This window comes from Lagopus leucura, unplaced genomic scaffold (assembly GCF_019238085.1).
Source record: "Lagopus leucura isolate 7727_CA_CO unplaced genomic scaffold, USGS_WTPT01 Super-Scaffold_100001, whole genome shotgun sequence".
Lineage (NCBI taxonomy): Eukaryota > Metazoa > Chordata > Aves > Galliformes > Phasianidae > Lagopus > Lagopus leucura.
The window spans coordinates 77,342,503-77,364,225 of NW_024962262.1; the positions used below are offsets into that span (position 1 = coordinate 77,342,503).

The following is a 21,723-nucleotide window of genomic DNA, read 5'->3' on the forward strand; positions in this document are numbered from 1 at the left end:
CAATGCAAATTTCTTCATGTTGCCATTTAGTTTTAATCAGAGCATACTCATATCAAAAATGTTAATTAGAATGTAGATTTCTACTCAAACTTGCTTAGAAGGAAAATACATCAATAAAAATAGTGGCATGGATAAATGAACAGGTCAATTAAAAAAGCCATTTTATTTAAATGATGAGTATTCTGAAAGCATCTTTGCTGGAGGCAAAGCATTTAATATATTTAAATTTACCTTCCAGGCCCAGAAGAAAACTGTACTCTGGAGAAAATGAAGATGTCTGAAATATATTTAGGTGTGATGAAATAAACACGTTGGACATATTGCAGTGTGTAAGGGTTTTTGATGATGTCCATCTAATCTGAGATACTTTACTATGGTGCAGTGAAAGTATTCATGACATGAAGGGAAGTGGCACAGGCTTCTGACTTCAGTGGATTTATATCACGTACGGATCTGACGCAGATGCTAGCATGCTTTGAATATCTTTAAGAAACAAGATACTTGAAGCAGGTAAGAAATCATCAATCTAGGAAACGACTTCATTTATGTGATGATCAATGTTTGTATGGGAACTTCTGAATCATGTCCTGAATCTCTGATTGACCACCTGATGCAAGCAATAAGTCAGCCACAGGAGCACAGGTGAAGGCAATTCACCTGTGCTACCGGAAAGGATAGAGCCTGGCTGCTCCTCTCCTAGACCTATTTAAGAGCTGATGCCAGTGGGGAAGGACCTCTTTCTAGAGATCACACATTGTGGAGAGTATTGCCAGCCTACAACATTGGTAAGCATTTTTTATTTGTTATCTTCCTGTTGCAATAATCTTACTTAGCCTAGCTTTCCTGGATATTTCTTAATTATAACATCTGTATGTTCATTGATTATACACTGCTCTTACACTGTGAATCTGTGTCTTTATTTTGTACCTGGCTGACATGCAAGGTGGTGCTTCCTCAGTTTTCTGCTTGTGCATCCCTTTGACGCAACTGTTGTGCTGATGCAATTTCCTGTGGTATGAATCGGATTAGGGGACTGATCCTGATAGAAATACAGAAGGAAACAGTGGGCCTTTTTTTCCTTTATTTTCTACTTAGTTGGATAATTTCCTAATCTGACAATGGATCTGTTTGTGGTCTTCAGTGTTCTGCACCAGTGGGATAGTGTGCTGTGGCCCAGAAGTTATTGGAGGAAAGGATTTGAAGCATGATAGTGCCTCAGATGTGTAATATGCTGATGTTAAACATCACTTTGAGAATAAACTGTGATTTATTTTTTTTTTTTTTCCCCTCACATATATTTTATGAATAATTTCTTCTATTACTGTAACTATTGTTTACTAGCACACTTAAAACACAGTTGTTTAACCTAAGTAACTGAAGTAGTACATAAGCACTTGTACCTGGTATAAAGGATCTTTGAGGTATTCTCTTTCAATAAGAATGGTTATGTCCCGCCAGTTGTATTCAGAGGATATGTGTCAGTCATAAACTAAGGAAGTTTATATTCATGAAGCTGGTAGCACTGTGGATTCTTATTTTTGTCTAGCTTTTTCCATTCTTGTATCATATGACTACTTATATCCATTCAGTACTTCAGAATATTTTTGTTACTGTCATCTGATAAATACAACTTTTTCAAGAAGTGCTATGAGGAGTACAGATGAGTACTTGAAAGAAGGAATATGAGTGTATTGTTAGTTACTTTTATCATGACTTCTATCAAAGGGATAACTCCCTTGTGTTTTTCCTGGCCTCTTGTGGCTCATCATCTTGGAGCTTCTAAATAATACAGAGTTATGTGCTGAAACTACTTTTGCATTAAAGCACTGAGGCAAACAACATAATTGATTTTAGTCTTGATGCATTTCTGAACAGAGCTACATGACTTGGTTGCCCGCTGTAGCATGAGATTGGGTCTGAATACTGGAGAAATATTTTCTGGTCCTGTGAACAAAGAGGAAACCTTGTAAAGTATTTGATGGAAGAGAGACAGGGATATGTGCTCTGCAGACAAGAGTCACCTCTTACAAACAGAGTGATGGCAGATAAAGGCATTAAGCATCTTAATTTTGATGAAGTTATTGTTTCTGAGAATCTCAGTTTCTGGCATCAGGAAAAAGTCTTTTCTTTAATTCTGGGATGTTTATATTATATATTAATTTCTAGATAAATCTTGAGGTAATTGTCTTTGAACTGTCATGGCAATATTTTACTATAGTTGAGTTTCTGTTCACAGACTGATATGTCAAAGATTAATTCCAACTTTATTTTAAAATCAAGGAGTCATTTACAGAGGAGTTAATATGTAGATGATACATCAGTGAATGGTTTTCTCTTTCACATCTAAGAAAACTGTAGCCTTAAGCACTCATAAAAATAGGTGAGCTACATTCTGATAATCTGATAGTTCTCTGCTCAGTGGTTCATGGTACTTCTCTACATAAATGTGTGTGCTCAGGTCAGTGCAAATTCCCTTGATATTTTTGGAAACATCAGGTGTAAGAGCTATTATCTGCAAGAGGTGCTGGTGATGACATGACCGGGTAAACTGTTGTACTTATCAATTAGATAATTCAGATTAGAATTTCACAAACATTTGCAGAGAACAGTTAACAGATTATAAATGTTTTTGCAGATTCCAAAAGCTTTTGTAAGTCACTCCTCTTAATGACATTATTAGTTTGTGGACTTGTTTTCTTCAATGAATTATGATTGCCTGGGGAATGCAAATGTCTAATACTGCTACTTAGGTCTTTCCTTAGGCTTAGGTAACAATAGTGCCAGTGAAATTTTTTTTCTGAGTAAGAAATTTATAGAATCATAAAATCACCAAGGTTGGAAAAGGCCTACAAGATCACCTAGTCCAGAGTGTCCACCAATCACTAATATTTCCCTGCTAAACTGCGCATCAGTACAACATGTAGACAGTTCTTGAACACTTTTAGGGATGGTGACTTCACCAGCTCCCTAGGAAGACTGTTCCAATGCCTGACCATGATGTCAGGTAAGAAATTTTTCCTAACATCCGACTTGGACCTCTCCTGGCACAGCTTAAGACTTTTCCGTCTAGTACTATTGCTAGTTAAGCAGGAGAAGTGGCCCCACCTCACCACAATCCCCTTTCATATAGTTATAGAGAACATAAAAGTCCCCTGAGCCTCCACTTCTCCAGACTAAGTAACCCCAGCTTCCTCATAAGGCCTGTGCTCCAGACTCCTCACTAGTTTCATTGCCCTTCTCTGGGCATGCTCCTGGTCCTTGATGTCTTTCTTGTAGTAGGGAGCCCAAAACTGAACACAGTGCTTGAAGTGTGGCCTCATCAAAGCTGAGTACAGGGGAATGATCATCGCCCTACCCCTGCTGGCTGCACAGTTTCTGATATAAACCAGGATGCCATTGGCCTTCTTGGCCACCTGCTGGCTCATGTTCAGCTGAGCATTGACCGACACCAGTACATCAATTTCTTCCACACAGCTTTCCAGCCATTCTATCCAAATCCCATAGTGTTGCTGGGGTCTTCATGGCAGAAGTGCAAAATCTAGCACTTGATCTTACTGTACTTATTCCATTAAAAGACCTAGCTGATTCGTTGAGTAGTTAGTTCAGATGTTCAGAGGATAGAAAATACAGACTGACTCACTCTTACTCTTGAGCATCTCATAGCTGTAGAAGGTCAAGACAATCACTTGTGATGTGTGTAGACCATTTAATATTAAATGGCTTTTCCCCGGGCGTAGTGTTATTTGGTTTGAAAATAAATTTATCCAAATTTCATGATACGCTATTAAATGGGAAGAACAAAGCATGTGCAGTTACAGGGGGAGGGAGAACTTGGCTTCTCATCATTTTGAGGATGGATACAATGTATGTAATTTTGTTCAATATGGTAGTCGCATAACAAAAACATTCTAGACAAAAAAAAAAAAACAATCGCTGTATTTAGGTACCATACCTGCTTCCTGTCAAACTGAAATTCATTGAGTCCTGTTCTCATTCAAATTTCTGAAATTCATGCTTTTTTCAAAGAGAATTGATTCAGATGTGAAGAAAATAACACACACCAGAATCTTTTTTGAAGTTCTGGCAAAACTGGAAAAAATTCTTTTAAAGTCTAATAATGTTTTGCTAGAATAATATGTTATCTTTGTGCTCAAAATGATGCCAACAACAAAACGTGCTTAAAGAATTGGATTTTACTGGAATGTTCTTATTTCATACTTTATAACGTGGGTTATTAAAACATATAATGTATCAGATATTTCACACTACTAATCATTTGCATTGCCTCGATAAGAAAGAGTTCATGACTATGAATAAAAATTGCATCAAAATTATTGTGGTCTCATAAATTAGTCTACAAAGATAATGAAACAAGTAGCGGAGAGGTTTTCTATGAAAGTAGTTAAACACAGAGGTATTGAATGTAGCTTGGATGGATCTTTTCTTCCCATCAATATCTTTCAGGGAAATTTTCATGGAATTGTATTGTAGCTTTAAGCTGCAGTAAGACAGCTGATAATTTCATCCAGACACTGGAAAGCTAATTCAGTGCTTAAAAAAAAAAAACACTCCTATTGTTGTGGCTTGCATCATGTAATTATTTGAAAACTTGTTATTTGTCTTTTCAATGTAATTAACTTCTGTTTTCACACTAATCACCTAATCTTGTGGTGATTCTAGTCTAGAGGTGGTGTATAATGCAACATGCTGTTGAGACTTCCTCAGGTGGATTAGGCTAAAAAAAAAAAAAAAGAAAGAAAGAAACAAACAAAAAAAAAAACACACAAAAAAAACCAGTAACATCATCTGCTTAACAGGCATTTAGAGTGGTGGAGGGAGAAGGGTAAAGGTGTCTTGAGAGTCTTTGCAGTGTAGTAAACAAGGAGCACAATAAAATGAATGGATTTTGAAGTAGGTGCTCTACTGAAATTGTATAGGATTCCCTCCTCATTTTTAGATCTTCAGCACTGGGGGAAGCTTATGATCTTCATCATTTGAGTCAGTATGATTTTAAAATGGGGATCTTGCATACATGTGGCATATTGTCAAGTCAGGCAACATCTTTTTGTGGAAGAAATCGTTGTTGAAGTCTTACTCCTGCACTCCCCTTCTCCCAGGAAAACAATGTTTAGGTGGGGAAGGATGGGCTAGTAAGGTCAAGGTACCTGTATGGGAGTATGTTTTGATATGAGACTTTTGTACACGTAGTCTTCTGTAACAACATTTCAGCTGGTTCAGCTATTTTATCATCTTCATACCTTTATCTAGTTTTATAGGCTCTGTCACACACCTCATAGGAAAGAAAATAAAAATGGAGTAAGTTGCATCCAAGGGCTTCAACTCACTTCACATTTTGCTGCACATTTGTGATGTATGTATCAGTGTATTATCTAAGCGGGTATTTAGATAGGATTATCCAGCCAGAATTTTTGGAAATCCAGTTAGCATGACATCTAGACTTATATTCTGTCTCAGTAAATGTAAATTTGTATTGCGGCTTATTCAATTAATGACTCATTTTTAAAGCTTTTTGAAGTCTAAATCAGTGTATCAATAACAAATATATTGTTGACTGTGTTGCATTAGCAGTTACACAGAAGGCAGAACAGACTACATCCAGAACGTTGCTAAAATCACACAATAGATATTTATACAGATATTGAAGCAGTTTAGGTACAAAGACCTCTGAGTACTCAGTTTCTCTGGGAGGATACATAATTATTTCACTACAATGGAAATGTATGAGGTTTAATGTTTTTAATGTGTATTTTTATTAATATAATGGAATATGTAAAGATAGGTGTCATTTATGATTTCTTTTGTGAAAGCTAATCATTTGGTTGAGCTGTTGCATACTGCCTACTTATTGTGAAACTGGAAGGGGATGTATTATGCATTAAAGGCACAACAAAACAAAATCAAAGAATAGCTGAATTGAGCATATGATATGCCTAGTGAGATAAAGGCAGTTTATGCTGACTGTAACTTACATTTTGACAGGTGCAGATACAGAATTCAAGTACTTAACAAGAGTTATGCTTCTCTAGAAGCATATGCTGTTCTAGATTTCTCTGTGAATATGTATGTACACAGAGCAAATATGCAGAACATACATGCTTTTTTCTTTTGTGGATGTCCTCCTAATATGAAGATAAAAATCAAGCCATATTTAAAGTATTTTCATCTTCTGCCATAGTCTTTTAAGAAACAAAGAAATAATTTAGATGCACAAATAATAATAAAAAAGTTAGATTTTTTTTTCCCATGTGTTGAAGAAAGAATGAAAAAAATGCAACATCCAAATGTATGGAAATTGTATCACAGCCTGAACCTCTGATTATCTGAGGTAAGCATTGAGTCAGCCTCAGGAGCACAAGTGAAGGTAACTCACCTGTGTGACTGGAAGGGGTGAAGCCTAGCTTCACCTCTCCTAGACCCCATTTAAGGGCTGACTGCTACTGAGGGAGATTCTCTTCCTGGAGTTTGCTCCCTTTAGAATTTTCCTGTGAGCCCAGGATATGGGTGAGCACTTTAATTTATTTTTATCCCTTTCCATTGTTATAATCTTTCTAGCTATACGATCTGTAGATACCAGCCTAACCACACCACTCTGTATTTGTTGATTATACACTGAGTTACAGCCTTTCCCTAGGACTTTATACTTCTTGGGTTAAAACTGACTGAATAACATCTGACTAAATAGCACTTGTCTGGTAGTAATACCAGTGATATAAAAAGTGAGTTTCAATAGAGAAAGCGTTGTCTTATTGTAGTATTGGTGTAGGGAACCTGCTTTGGCAGGGGGGTTGGACTTGATGATCTCTGGAGATCCCTTCCAACCCCTACAATTCTGTGATTCTGTAACAAGTATCTTTATGCTCACACTGCTGTACAGGTTTCACCAATGTTATACATGTTTCACATGTTACCAATGTATTTTCTATGAAAAATTGAGTGACACAACAAAAGACAAAATAAAGCTTTATTCCCACTCTTTTAAAGCAAACTACAGATTGTACCAGTACTAAGAGGAGGAGAGGGCTTTAAGGTCATGAAGTCAAAAATGGAACAAGATGGGGAGATGCTAAGGTGAGTTTGGCTTGAAGATTTGTACCACTTCCTATTGAAAGTCTTGAAACTCATTCCTCCACTGAAATAGTATTAAAATGCTTTTCTCTGCTACTGTTTTAAGGCTAGAAATTTCTGGATATGACTTTTAAGATAATGCAGTAACTATTCTGCATTCCAATTTTTGTCTTAAATTGCTGTTTCTCTCCATATTCCAGCTATGCTCTGGGAAGAAAATGTCACAAACCAAAGTGTTTCTTTTGGATTTTGTACAAATACACTTGTTTTTTTTGTGTTTAGTTACTCTATTTAGTTCTAAAACTACTTGCTCCTGGGTGACCTTAGGATGCATTCTTGAGATTTGGTGAGAATTCCCTTCCTGCTTTCTTTGGATTTAGTAATATCTGCTTCAGGCAAATGTAACATTGAAGGATCTGAATCTTTTTCTTTCAACTGAATGTCACTTCTGTATGATTGGTACCAGCTCAAATGTCTGTGAACTAGATGCTTGTAAAGAAATAGTAACTGAAGGCCATGCTAAGGTGGCTCGAGTTCATACAAATCTCTTTGTCTTTGAAGAAAAGTTTATGAAGTGCTCAACAGAAGCTGACTCGATGTCAGCAAACTGGTACTGGGTGATGTTTTGACTATATGGCTGTTTCTTCAAATCATTTATCCAATGATAAATGGGCTGTCTCTTCTTTACCAGATATGTTCATTATCTTGATCTGATGAGATTTTTACTGTGACAAGTGCTGTCAGCAAGCCCCAATTTCTGGACTGTACCATGAGCTTGAGTGAAGGAAGATCTGCTTGTCCTTGACCAGACTGAGCTTAGGGTGTCATAAACTGCCAGTTACATAAATTACTACATTTGATGCTTTGAACAGTTGAGAAAATGAGTAAGAGCACGAAAGCACAGGAAGAATGTGATCTGTCTCCTTTCTAGGCTTTTACAATCTGGGTGCTTGGAGATAAGTTCATCTTGTGTTTGGTCTCAAGAAGATAGTAAAAGTTTTGGTAACATAGGAAACTCTTCACCAGTTTCTCGCTGTGGCTTTCAGTCATGACTCTTTCAAAGTCGATCCCTAATGTTCCCAGTATGCTTCAAATGCTTAAGCTGTTCTCTGAGACTGTGATAATTTAGGGAAAGTCAGTTAAATTCCTGTGGTCTCCAGAATGTCAGTGTCTTTTACATAACTAACCAAGCAAACAAGCAAGATAGAAACAGCTGTTTCTATTCACTCAATTATGAAAAGCATGTGAATATTACTTCAAATTCTTTTTTCAGAATTTATTTTCATTTGAGAAGTCTCTAGAAAAGTTTGCTTTCTCTTTTTTAATTTTTCACAAATTTGTCTACCAGGCAATGTCTAAATATGTATTATACAGTTCAGTGTTGTCTAAAAATACCAAAGCTCTTTCTGAAGAAATATAACCAAGAGGACGATTGTTTATTTGCATGAATACTCATTAGGACAGTGCATTTCTCCTTCTGAGCAGATGATAATGTTGGAATTAAACTAGAAGTATGCAAAACTCATTACAGGCTTGTTAACACATCTCTTCTGTTGCATTGAAGTGTAAGAAGTTCATGTGCCAGTATCCCAATTACGTATATATACATATTTTTGCAGAAGATATAAATTTTTTCAGACTTCCAGTTAGCATGCACAGCTAAGGTTTATTCTGTGGAGAGAATTAAATTATCTCCTGTGAGGATGACAATTTGATTTTTTTTTTTTTTTCCTCTTTCTCTTTTTCTCACTCCTTTTTCTTTTTCTTAACTAGAAGGTATATGGGAACTTTGCTAGAGCTACTCTTGATTTTATGTTTTCTGCAGTTTAGATGAAAAATGACATAAGGTACACAGATGTGATTTAGTCTTCTCTTTACTCTTGGCACAGGGGACTGCTGTTGATGTGCCAGCAGTGTCAGGTCTGTCCAACTGGCTAATGATTTAGTATTCTATCCACTTTTTTATGGAAATGTAAGATTAACGAATGCAGAAATTGATATATTTTGGGCACCTAGATCTCCTTTTCTAAAAAGGTATGACCATTTTAATGAATATCCTAAAAGAATATGAGAAAATCCTTAGGAGCATTAGCCTCTGAAGCTTTTTAACAGCTGCATAAAATACCAGAACATTTCTATAACTAATGACTAAAAGAAAGATAAAAACAATTCAGACAACACTTATGGAACCCATGAGACCTTATCTATAGCTTGCCCAAGGTTATTTGCTCTGAAACTTAGATTTGCCAACCTGGGACCCATCATAGCTATAAATATGTTTGCTAGAACTTTTAATTCTATAGCACAAGCAAATTTATATCTTTTCTCTGTGGGACAGAAGCTGTTGACAAAGACTTTTTTTGTGCGTGCATCCAAAGTGCATACAGGGGAAAAAAGAAACAGTAATTTTTGATCACTGAGATGCCAAAGTAGGAGAAGGAATTAATTTGATTTTGTGGTGGTGTTTTATTTTACTTTTTTATATAGGAAAAAAAGAATAGTAAGGAATTAAAGAAGTGATAAAGAGTTTAAGAAACATTTAGCATTCCATGGGAAAACTACTGGAAAATCTGTCTTGCCCCTCATCCCAAATGAGTTTTATTTTGGGGTATTTAAGGATTGTTGAGTTGTCATCTGCCTCTTCCTCCTACACACACTCCTACTTCAAATTTTCTCAATACTTTATATCTTTTGATAAGGGAAATGGGCAAATAAGAAGAAAGATCAAGTGTCTGTAGGCACATTAAAAAGTACTTTTTTGAGAGAGCAGATCACAGAATCATAGAATTGCTCAGATTGGAAAAGACCAAGTCCAACCACAACTTAACCATACTACCCTAACAACCCTCTGCTAAATCATGTCCATGAGCACCACATCCAAACACTTTTTAAATGCATCCAGGGATGGTGACTCAATCACCTCCCTATTCCAGTGCTTAACAATGCTTTCTATAAAAAAGTTTTCCTGACATCCAGCCTAAACTTACCCTGGTGCAACTAAAGTCTGTTTCTCCATGTCCTGTCACCTGTAACCAGTGATAACAACCCATCTCTTGCTTTCCAATGGACAATTAAATTGGATTACACTCCCAAGAGGCAATTCCTTGGAACTACAAGAGTAGATACTTAAAAACAAGTTGCAAAGGTTCTCTTCACTCTCACAGTTCTGTCTTTTCACAGGCACCATTGTCATTAAATTTGCACTCTATAATCGGTTACAAGGGAGTTCCAGCTAGTTCTATTGGAAGGCCCAACACAGTTTGAGTGCTGAAATAACTTACCATCAAAGTGAATGCTTCCCTTCTGATCTTCTGCTTCAACTTGAACAATTTGTTTCCAGATCTTTCCTCCCTTGTACATCGTGGAGTATCCTGCTATTTATTCCAGGACTAGATTTTGTTAGATTAAACAAGGCAAGGTCATCTTGGTCTCCTTTTTGAACAGGCTACTATGACACTTTGGTATTTGTGAGACAATTTTCCTATTTAAATAACTTAGGGAATGCAGTTTATAAACTTTTTTTTTTTTTTCAGGAAAGAAAATATGGTTAAAAAAATACATTGCACATTCCATGATTCAACATGGAATCAACAGATTTATCTGCAAATGTGCAAATTCAGCTTCAGAGATAAGAGCATTGTTTATTTTACATCAAAGCACTAAGAATAACGGTGATGAATGCTTACTACGTTAATACTTGTAAGGGTGGTATTCCCAGAGGTTTTTGCTGAAGCTTGGTGGAAGAGATCAAAATTGATACTTGAGAATGTCATTATGTGTCCCAAAGCATTAGATTTAATTTTTGATTTCTTCATATTACATGTCAATAATGAGAAATGATACAGCTGAATAACATGATTAAATTATTTTTTTGAGGAGAATTAATTTGATAAACTTTTGCAATATAATGGGGCTTCTCTCTGTGTATACTCCCTCTACATTGGTCTTACTGTCCCTTTTTTCTTTATAAAGAGGGTGTTGTTCATTAATTTCTCCCAAAATTTGTTTCTAAAAATTGCAATTTCTGGTCTGCTTTGTTGGCTGGATTTTCCACTTTGTAATATTGCAACTGTGCACAGTTTGTCTCCTTGCTGAAATCTGAGGTTTTCTTGACAGCCCTTAGGATCTTTAAACCTGTCATTTTTAAATGTATTGCTGTCTATTTCAGCTCTGCATCTGGTAGATTGCCAGAGCAGACGGGGTCACATTTTGAAGTGAAAAATCTTAGAAGGCTCAGCATTGTAACTCAAACCTTTATTTCAAAACTAAGTGACTAAAACTACAGCAGCCCCTCTTCCTCAATATGTTATTCCCAGTAGTCAACCCTATTTTCAAGGCAGACTCATCTTTTTGAAAGATACTGTGAGGAGGATCCTGGGCTGAGGCGGTTAAGTCCCAAGAAGACATTTGGAAGCAAATAGCTCACTCAGAGTTACAGTTGCACTCTAAAAAGTATTCTGGTGCTATAGAATTATAAGATTGTGCTTGTGTGAAAGACAGGAGGAAATATGAATTTCCTTTACTACCTCTCCCTGATTCCCAAGTCACAGAGTAGAAGAGTGAGGACAATAACTGGCAGTTCTGCTTATGTATCTATTTTTTTTTTTCTGCTCCAAGTACTGTGAAACCTAGTAAAACCTTTTATTCTGCTTATGAAAGCAGAGCAATCATACAGCTGCAGAGCATCACTAAACATTGTATCATTATGTCCTGCCACGTTATTACTCAAACAGGCATGTAGTGATAAAGTAAAGCAAACAAAGAAAAATAACCATATGTTCTGCTTTCTTTCCTCAAATCCTGAGTTGCTGATGAATGCCGTTCTCATAACTACTTCCATGCCTCATTGCACAAAAGAGAGGAAATATGTGAACACTTAATTTCTTCATCTTTTCATTAGTTTCTTTGCAACTATCAGTTCCAAAATATATTTAAGAAAAAAAATCAGAAATGGATCCCAACAGTTTCTGTGATATTGTTTAACTTTCCGCTCATGTTCATGAGCCTTCTCCTCTGGCTGGTGCCTTTTTCTCTGTCCTGCAAAGTATGAGGAGAATGCCAACAAGATGTCTGAAAGCCATTCCTAGACAGCTGATCTGAGACAAGTCTGAACACTCAATGTTGATAATTTCAAAATGTATAGCTTAAAATGCTTGATAGAAACTCAAATGATCAGATTAAAATAGAAGAAAAGTAGATTTGGATCTCTTTCTTTGTGTTAGTTACTTTCTGAAGTCTCTTGTCTCTGAACAGCAATATTGCCAGTATTTTGTGTTTGAGTTTCTTCTGTCTCTTCCCACTTGTAGATCATTATCTATGGTTGTTCAACACTGCAATTTCAAATTCTTGAAAAAATTAATGCAGCCATTATTCATTACAAAATTTGTCCATCTTTGAATCCAGCAAATTATTATGCTTTGTTCATTTATCACATCACTTTTTTCAGTCCAGATCTATGTGCCCTTAAATTAACCTTTTCTGCTTGCCAGGTCCCTAAGAGAGGTGACACTCAGAAGTGCCTATACACTTTACTCAATGAGTTTTTGGGTACCAAAAAAAAAAAAAAAAAAAAAAAAAAAAAAAAAAAAAAAGAGAAAAGAGAAGATCCTCATTTTTTTTTTTTTTTCCCAAGCAGTAAAGAAAGAAGAGCAGAGATCAAAAGATATTTGTGCATGGAATGTCTAAGGAAGCAGGGATAGGCTAATGTAGCAGCAATTTTTGTAAGCAGCAAGGAGATTATATCCTGACTAACCACCTGAAAATGTTATATTGAAAGCATTCCCATTTTATGCACCTCTGTTCTCTGTGTGATCCTGATTGATCCTGAGCTTAAGATAAGACTAGAAGACTGTGATATGAATGAATAAAAATGATATTCTTCCCCCTGAGAGAACTCTGTGAAATACTTCAATGCAGTGCTATAGAAAAACAGGATATCGGTCTTCAAAGATCTTTTTCTTTCCCAAAACAGATGCTTTTGTATGGACAATTATTATTATTTTTTCGGAAATATGATTTCCCATATGCCAGTATTATATTTTTCCTATGTGAACAGATGACCCTTCTGTGAATGGAAAAAACATAGCTGATGAAGTTAGCAGTGTTTATTTTTCAAGACTGGAAATAACTTGTAAACACTATATTCATTTGTTTTCTTTGTCTTATTGCAAAAATGTGGTTTCTGGAAAGGCTGATGAGGCTTAATTCTTCTTTCAGCACATTAATGGGCATTTTTAAGTAAGATGACAGTCTAATTAAAAAATTTGATAAGTAGTTAGCATGTAAAAGTCAAATTTCAAATTTTCAGTCTATTTACAGTGTTTGGTATGTAGCTCAATATACTTCATCCCATGAATTTTTGAATAGCTCAGAGTCCAATTATCAATCTTAACTAAGCAGAACAACTGCTTTAGTGACTTTCCATGTGGCAATTTATGTTAATTTATAGATTCACATGCTGTAAGACTAAACCTTTACACGGGAGGTATTGTAACTCATAATGATGCGTGGAATACAGGGCATGCGTTCCAGTCCCAAGGAAAAAGAGTAACAGATTGCTGTGTTAGCAATGAAGAGGAAGTGAGCTTAGTTTTATAAACAAATTAGCTCACCCATGCCTTCATGCCATTAAAATCCCCCATTAGTTAAAATTACAGGTTATGTTTCTATCTCACTCACTTAGAGAAGGGAAATACTCTGGCATGGATAACAGCCTTTGCTGTTTGGAATGCTAATTACTCTGCATAAATAGATAAATGCTTATCAGCTGGAGTGCTGAGGCCCTTATCCTTTTACTTGTCTATTAGCAGATGTGTTGGGTGTGTATTTCTTACACCTGTGGCTAGAAGGGTATCAGCATAGAACTTCCTCCTTGTGCTGAGGGAAGGGGTAGGAGCAATGGTTACTTAGGAATATGCCTGTCTACATAATCTAGTTCACCTTGAAGGCAAGTATGCTGGAAGAAATATCACTGCCGTTATTTTACAAGTGTACTACCTCGGGAAAGCCAGATTCCTTTTTATTCAGGAGGACAGTACATCAATCATCTTTTGTTTTACCTGTCAGTGCTAAATTGTGTTTCAGCCCTGCACAAACTGGAATCTAAAAGCAGGATAAAAATTTCCACTAAGAACTAGTAACCTAGAGAAAGATTTACAGACTAGAGAAAGGAGAGGCAGGAAGATCACTGTATGCTTCGGTGTATCATTTTCTTAGTAATGAAAAAAAAGTCCACCAAAAAAAACCCCAAACCACCGCTAGTGGTGGCTTCAAATAAAACAAACATTTTAATTAATCTAGAGGCAGCACTGAATAATATTAAAGAATATACTTATGTTGCTACTTACTATTTCCTTTACCCAAGGGTACAATATCTCTGCTTTTCACACATCTTTCCCTGCCAGAAAGCAGACACTACATCTCCTTCACTGTTGGGAAAGGATTACACTTTATTTATTTATTTATTTTTTCCTGTTGGTGAAGGAGAGAGCAGGAAGAAATAACGTGGGACTGGATGAGAGGGAGACACTCACTTGCAGGAATATTGCGCCCATGGTATTTGTTGCTGTTCTGGGATAGCAAAGCTGTTCCTCCTCTGGCACAGCCATGTCTGGCAGAGCTGCTGCTCTCAATGTCTCCCTCATTCCCCTTGCTGTCTGCCACACTCTCTGCCTTCTGGCATCCTAGCATATTTGCTCTCTTCTCTCATGGTGCCAGAGAAATAGACTTAAGAACACTTATTAATTTGATGCTTTTGGTAAAAGACTTTTTTTTTTTTTTTTTAGAATCAAAGCCTTATATCTTTGAAAAATTCTGTCCAAAAATTTTTGCTGGCGAAACTTATTGAATTTCCACTAAGTTAAATAAGAACAGAGTTCATCTTCAAGAACATTGCCAATTTAACTTTAATCAGAGGTTCTTCAATGCAAAGCAAGGAATGCAGGAGATCCCTGAATTCTGTTCCTTGTGTTTTCTTGTTATCTCACCTGAAGTAGATTGAATTCATTTTACTGCACAGATGTATGAGACCTTTTATATTCAAAATAAACAAAACATTTTACTGTTTTACCAAGATGAATGGTGTGACATTCCCTCAAATTAAGCACCACTAGTGTTGCAGGACAGTCGTGCTCTAAATCATGCCTTTACTTTCAGTGACATCACTGCCAAACAAGTGAAAATATTCAGTATGAGTAAAGGTAGCAGAGTCTGGTAGATGTAAGAAGAGTAGTGAAGACTGAAGATGATACAAACTTTTATTAAATTATATTACATGAGGAGAGAAGGCTAAGGGGAGATCTTATTATATCAACAGCTACGTAATGGAAAGGTAGAGAAGATGGGGTCAGGCTTTCCCCAGCAGCCACAGCAGAAGGTGAGCAGCAACAGGCACAGCCTGGGGCGCAAGGTATTCCAAGTCCATACAAGAAAAATAATTCACTGAAAAGCTGGTCAAACATGGGCATAGGTTGCCCTAGTTGCTTAAGGCATCTTCATCAAAGCAGTCAAAGCTCAGCTGGGCAGAGACATGATCTAATTGGAATATAATTGAGTGGGACAATGAGCTACATGATCTCTAAAGGTCTTTTCTGGCTTGTGTGATTCTGTGGCTGACCACCAGTGTGTATCAAATGGTGCAGATAATACTGTATGTTGCACAGAGTTTTCCAGAGCTTTTTTGATGGTTTTTTTGGAGGGAGGGTAAGAATTAGATGCTTAATGCATAGCCAGAGAACATGTCTTTTATTCAGTAGGATTTTCCAGTTAAAACTGTGTACAGTATTTCAAGGACTAGTCAGGAAAAAGATGAAAATGTGCTGAGAAGTATGGCAGCAGTTTTTCTATCAAACATCCTTAAGATTAGACTTTGGGAGGATGCAGCTTAGTTCCTAAGTATTCAGTAAGGAAAAAAGAATTCATTATTAAATGTGCTTAGTTTAATTTCCTTTCAAGTATCACATTAGCTAACATGCTAACATTTTGGATGGTTGTTTTTTGGTTGTTTGTTCAGTTTGTTTTTTAGTTCAGGTTATATGGAAATTTAGCTCGAAAAACTGTGTGGAACAGCACAGCCTCCTGAAACCTGGTATACAGGATCTCTCTTTGTGAAGTCCAATAACAAAAAAAATGAGCTACTGTCACTTAACTAAATTAAAGATTCCTTACTGCGTCATCTTAAAAGCAAAGTTCAATTACATAAGTGCTGAATATTAGGTGCCTTCTATTTTTTGGAAGGAATCCAGCAGAAAATTCAGGAAAAACTGTTGATTGACAAGATTGTATGCTAACTAATAATTGGTAATTCTTTCTTGAGGATGGTTTGATACCTTCTAAATACATAAAATATTATAGGAAGTAGATTGTTAGAGAAGAATAGAATTTTCCCTACACTGAAATTGTTACTTTTATCAAAATCTATGTTTAGTTGATAAATGGATTTTTCACATTTAGTTAGAATATCAGAATTAAGATTTTAGTGGAACTTGGTAAGAAAATTCTTTATTAGTCAATGGAAATATCCTGCCACTTCGTAGGTCATAGAATATTCTTTATTAATAAGTGTATTTTGTTAATTCTTCCTCATGTTGAGTTCTTTTCCTTCAGGATTTCATCAGATAGAAGAGACAGGTAACTATGCTACAGAGACCAAACCACAGTTTATGTAGGACAAATTACTTATTGGCTGACATCAGTCATATGTCCACTGAACTCAATAAAAATGTAACTTCTGAAGGAAGATATTGCTGTTGGGAAGGGAAGGTTATACCTAAAAGAAAATTATAAGAACTCGATCATTCCTCATACCTTAGAAGATATAAAAATTGGCATTCTTGTCTTCTGTTTTATGGCTATATCAATCTCTTTTCCATTTCAAAATATTGTGGATTAGATGTTTGTTTAATTTTTGGTGTATATAGAATTTTAAACACTGGGAAGATTTGGCTTTGGCTGAGAATTTTCCGTAGGATTAGCATATATATTTAAGTAGGAAAGGACTTTGTATCCATGCTTAACATACAAGAATCTTAAAAAATGCTCACTTTATTATAATAAGTATCTTGTTGCTCATTCAAATGAGTAAATTAATGTTATATATACATATTTGTATTTTCATAATACATCTTACCCAGGCATTTTAGCGAAGGTGCATGTTTTTCAAATCTCAACATTGCTAAAAAGAAAGAGAGATTAACTTGTTCTCATTCTGCTGTATTTGTTGAAAGAACTAATTAAGATTAATAGAATCTTGATCTTCTGAACTGTGCTAAGTTCAACAACAACAACAAAAAAAAAAACACAAATTCTTTGACTTGTTATTTGAATTCTTTACTTATATTTTCCTTTATGATGTTTCATTTTCCTTTTATGTCTTGTTGCATTGGAATATGATGATGTGAACAATTTAAAACAAAATGACATGTCGAACAGAATTTTCATCCGAAAACAGTATTTTGGAAACTCATGCTTTTAATTAGATAATTGTGGAGATTTTGTCCCGTAACATATATCAAAAATATACATCTTAGTGTAGGTATCCTACTGAGATCTACTTTTTATCCTCAGAAATAACAATTCTTAGGCCTGGGAAGGCAATGAAGACAAACTTGGATAGACTGGAAAGTTTGAAATCGTTACCTGAAAACGTGCCCTCAGGGGCAACACTTCTTATAACAAAAGCCCGAGTCAGAAGTTATTAAAGAAGAGAGAGAAAATTAGTGATCACATGAATGACTGAAGATTGATCTTGTAAATGAAGAATAACAGAAGACTGACTCTTGCTTTCCTAGTGGAATAGCGTCTGAATGGCCTAGTTTGCAACTCCAGAATGGGGCATTCTCAGAGACTTCTGTAGAGCAGCAGGCTAAAATCCTGTTTTAGCAATTTCCAGAGTGCTTCCCACTTCCAAGTCATGTTTGAGAGACAGACAAATACAGCCTGAATGCACAGGTGAGAAAATTATATAGAGATGTATAAATTGTGCGAAATGAGAACAACATATGGAATAGTGGGAAACTGCCAGAAAAGCATGTGTTGCATCCTACCAATGTTGCACATTAATGCATGTACTGTTACTCTCTTGCAACGACTGAAATTATTTTTCATTCTCAAGGAACTGCTCTTTTTTTTTTTTTTTTTTTTTTTGGGGGGGACTGCATTTGACTTTGCAAATGAAAAAAAAAATTAATGGCTTGTCCATGAATGAAAATTAAAAAGCTTTTAAAACATTTTTTCCGCTTCTAATGTAAATTATTTTCAACACTTGGAAACTGCCCCATGTTGACATATCTGAATGTTTTCAGATATAGTATTAGAAAATGTTCTAAAATCTAAGCAATTTCAATGCATGTTTTTCAAATAGTTTCCTGCATAGGTCTGTCAGTTAATCCACAGGCAGAATAAATTATGGATTTCTTGAAATGCTTAACTGCATAGCAATTACTTTCAATGTTATTGACAGTATAGACCACCTTTCTGAAGAGAAATCAAATTCAAAATCAACTAAATAATATTTGAGTCTGAACACTTTTTTTCAATAATTGCTTTTCCATAGATATATCAATTTCAGCTTAAAATTCTGTATTGTTATGTTTCAGTCTTGAAAATAGCTTGATTTCATGGAGATTGAAGGAAGATATTAACAGATTATCAGATACTGTATACCATCAGTAGTCTCTGATAAGATACACTATAAATTGTACTGGAGGGTTTCGTAAGCACTTCTATATGTAGCTTATTTTTTGGCTGCATGGTCTGAGAAAAATGACCATCATGAATGGTAGATTAATGTTGTTAATGTTTAAAGTGAAGAAATTAAGAAAAAATACATTTAAAAGAAATTGGAAATACCTTCACAGGACAGATTATTTGTGCTGGGCACCCCTGGCAAAGGGTATCTCAAAAGAAACTTTATATGGGTTTGAAAACTAGACATTTTCCCTTACATCTGACATAAATTACTTTCTAAAAATTAAGCTTCTATGTTTGTCCTGTGCACAATTAAACATAGGCCTTAAAAACATTTTTAAATAGAAGACTGTTCCTTCTTAACTCCATATTTGTTTCTTCCTTTGTAAGTTTTCTTTTTACTAAATAAAGCACACTTATTCAGTGTTTTCTTATAAGCTGAGTGCCTCTCTCTTTTGGCATTTAAACCATTATGCTATACATTTTCAGAGTCTTCATTAGCACAGAATTGACAGAAGTAGTTCTCTTGTTCTTCTTAAACATGTTGTTCTTGATAGTACGTAACACAATAGCTTTGGCATTTTGCAGCTTGTACTTATAATCCACAATTCTCCTAGGTCCTTTTTCTGACAAGTTTCTGCTTAGCCAATAATTTTCTTTGCCTATTTTATTTTCCCTTCTGAAATCCATGACTTCCACTTGGATTTTCATATTGCTTGTTGTTCAGTTTCCAGTTTGTCAAGGTCATTCTGAACCTTTTCATCAAAATATTTGCAGTCTTGTCTACACTGTTGTGTGTCAATTTCGCGGTATGCATTTTCTATTTTCTCATATGGTTATCCCATTATCCAAAGCCAACAGATTCCAGAGTGGACATCTGTTGCAAACCACCTTTAATGCCCTGATAATGTAACAATTTTATAAGCTCATCTGTTTTGCTTTGAAATTCTTTGATTTGATTTTTTTTTTTTTTAATCCATTCTTTATCCATCTTTTTTTTTTGTTTTGTCCCTTTTAGCAGAAGAGAAGGTAAAATATGTTTTTTATTCTCCATTATTCTGTTCAAGATCACAATTAATTCTCTAGAAATAATGGAATAGGTTGAATGATATTTAGATGAATAAAAACGTTCCCAAACATTTGTGAAAAGTGATAGGAGAATCATCAGCTTATTTTTCCTTACTATTTAAGTAGTATACTTTTATTTACTTCTGCTAGTGTCTTTGAGCGTGTGTCAAATGTTTTCTTTTTGTTTTATATTCCTTGACAATTAAAATTGGTTTTGTGTGTTTGCCTTGCTGATTTCATTCTGTGTTTGTGCCAATTCTTTAATCTGATGTTAAATTATGTCCCTATTCTTCTTTTGCTGCTTATGATCTTTCAGGTTATTTAGCACCTTTTGTACAGTCCATCTGGTCTCTTACTGTTTTATACTTTTCATCCATGTTGGAGTAGCTATTCATTTGGTACTGTGTTTTCCAATCACCACCAATTATTTTGCATTTATTCATCTTTTAGATATTCTTCTCAAGAATTCTGAATATGTTGAGGCTTGGGGCTTTTTGAAGTCCATTATCCTTATTAAGTTATACATAGGCTTTGGGGTAGTCCTTTGCACAGAAATATTCATATTCTAAGATTGTGATATGGCAAATGTGACTTTTTAGAGTCTAGCAAATGTAAAAAGTGTCTTTTTTTTTTTCTCTCCTGGGAAAAGCATGTTACAGCAAAGAAGTATTACATTTTTAGTCTGAAAACTGAAATCATTCCAGAAAGAGAAGTCATTAAAATAGCATACTGTGGTCCGAATCAGTCTTTTATTTCCATGAAAACACAAAACCTCACACAACTGTACTGAAAGTACTAGGGAATATTTTATTTGCATTTTAGTAAAATACCAGTTATTTAAATTGTCAAATTTATTCCCAAGAGTACCTCTGACAATAAGACTCAATGAAAAAAAAACAAATAATGATAAAAAAAAATTTGAGATACCATTCTAATGCATCTGTTTTAAACTGATAATTAAATACAGAATATTAAATTAACTTTTCATATAGATAGAAGATAGAAGATGCAATTTCTCTTCTACATAAGTAGAGTTTCCTATACTCTTCTTTATAGCAGCAATTACTATGGGGAGTGAATTATGAATACACTATAGATTTGGGAGGAATGTGTTCTTGATTCCTAATGAATTAGTAACATGATTTTTAAGATACGTGGTTCACCTAAAATAATCTGTTCTGTATTTAAGTACACTTGTATAGTGTAAATCTGTTGAACTCAACAAGAGTTTTGTGCTTGTTTTAAATTAGAGCAAATGACATATTCAGAATGTGATAGTAGGAAACAACATTCAAATCCCTTTTTGTCAACTTTTTTTTGTTATTATTAAACTCCTTCTTAGCAGTGCTTATTGTTCAGTTACGTAAACACTTAAGTATATACTGTGTGGTGAGAGAATAGAGTGAGTTCAAAGGAAGAAATAAACTGTCCCTTCTGAGAAAATAGGATTCACTACCATAGCACATGCTGCAAAATGTAGTCATCAGAAAATTTCAGATTAACTCATGGATTGCAACTTTCTTCTCTTCTTAAGTATGCAATCTGTTTTCATGGAAACCACAAGATACAGCAGTGAGAAATGAGAGCTTTGTGAAACTATATTTACAATCTGGTGTAAAATATAATACAACCATCTACTTTCTGTGCTACATAATTGAATTGTATCATATTGTCTAGAAATGTCCCTGAATGTTTCTTAGTAGAATAGGGAGGTATTTACCCAAATGAAAAAAAACCACTGCTGAATTTTTTCAAGTTCCTTTATGGATTTGGTTTTCTTTATTTTCAAGAAGTACCCTTTTCTACACTTTAATTAAAAAATAAATAAAATTAAAAATCACTGCTTTACTTTTATTTTATTAACAGTATCTTCTCACAATTGCA

At 35.1% G+C, this 21,723-nt stretch overlaps 1 long non-coding RNA gene across 1 annotated transcript; it reads left to right on the plus strand.

Moving 5' to 3' along the window:
* Nucleotides 1-746: 746 nt before the first annotated feature.
* LOC122177890 lies at nt 747-18,228 on the plus strand. The gene is made up of 3 exons (XR_006178190.1): nt 747-785; nt 7,003-7,089; nt 17,650-18,228. It is a non-coding gene; the product is annotated as an uncharacterized LOC122177890 (long non-coding RNA).
* The last annotated feature ends 3,495 nt before the right edge of the window (nt 18,229-21,723 follow it).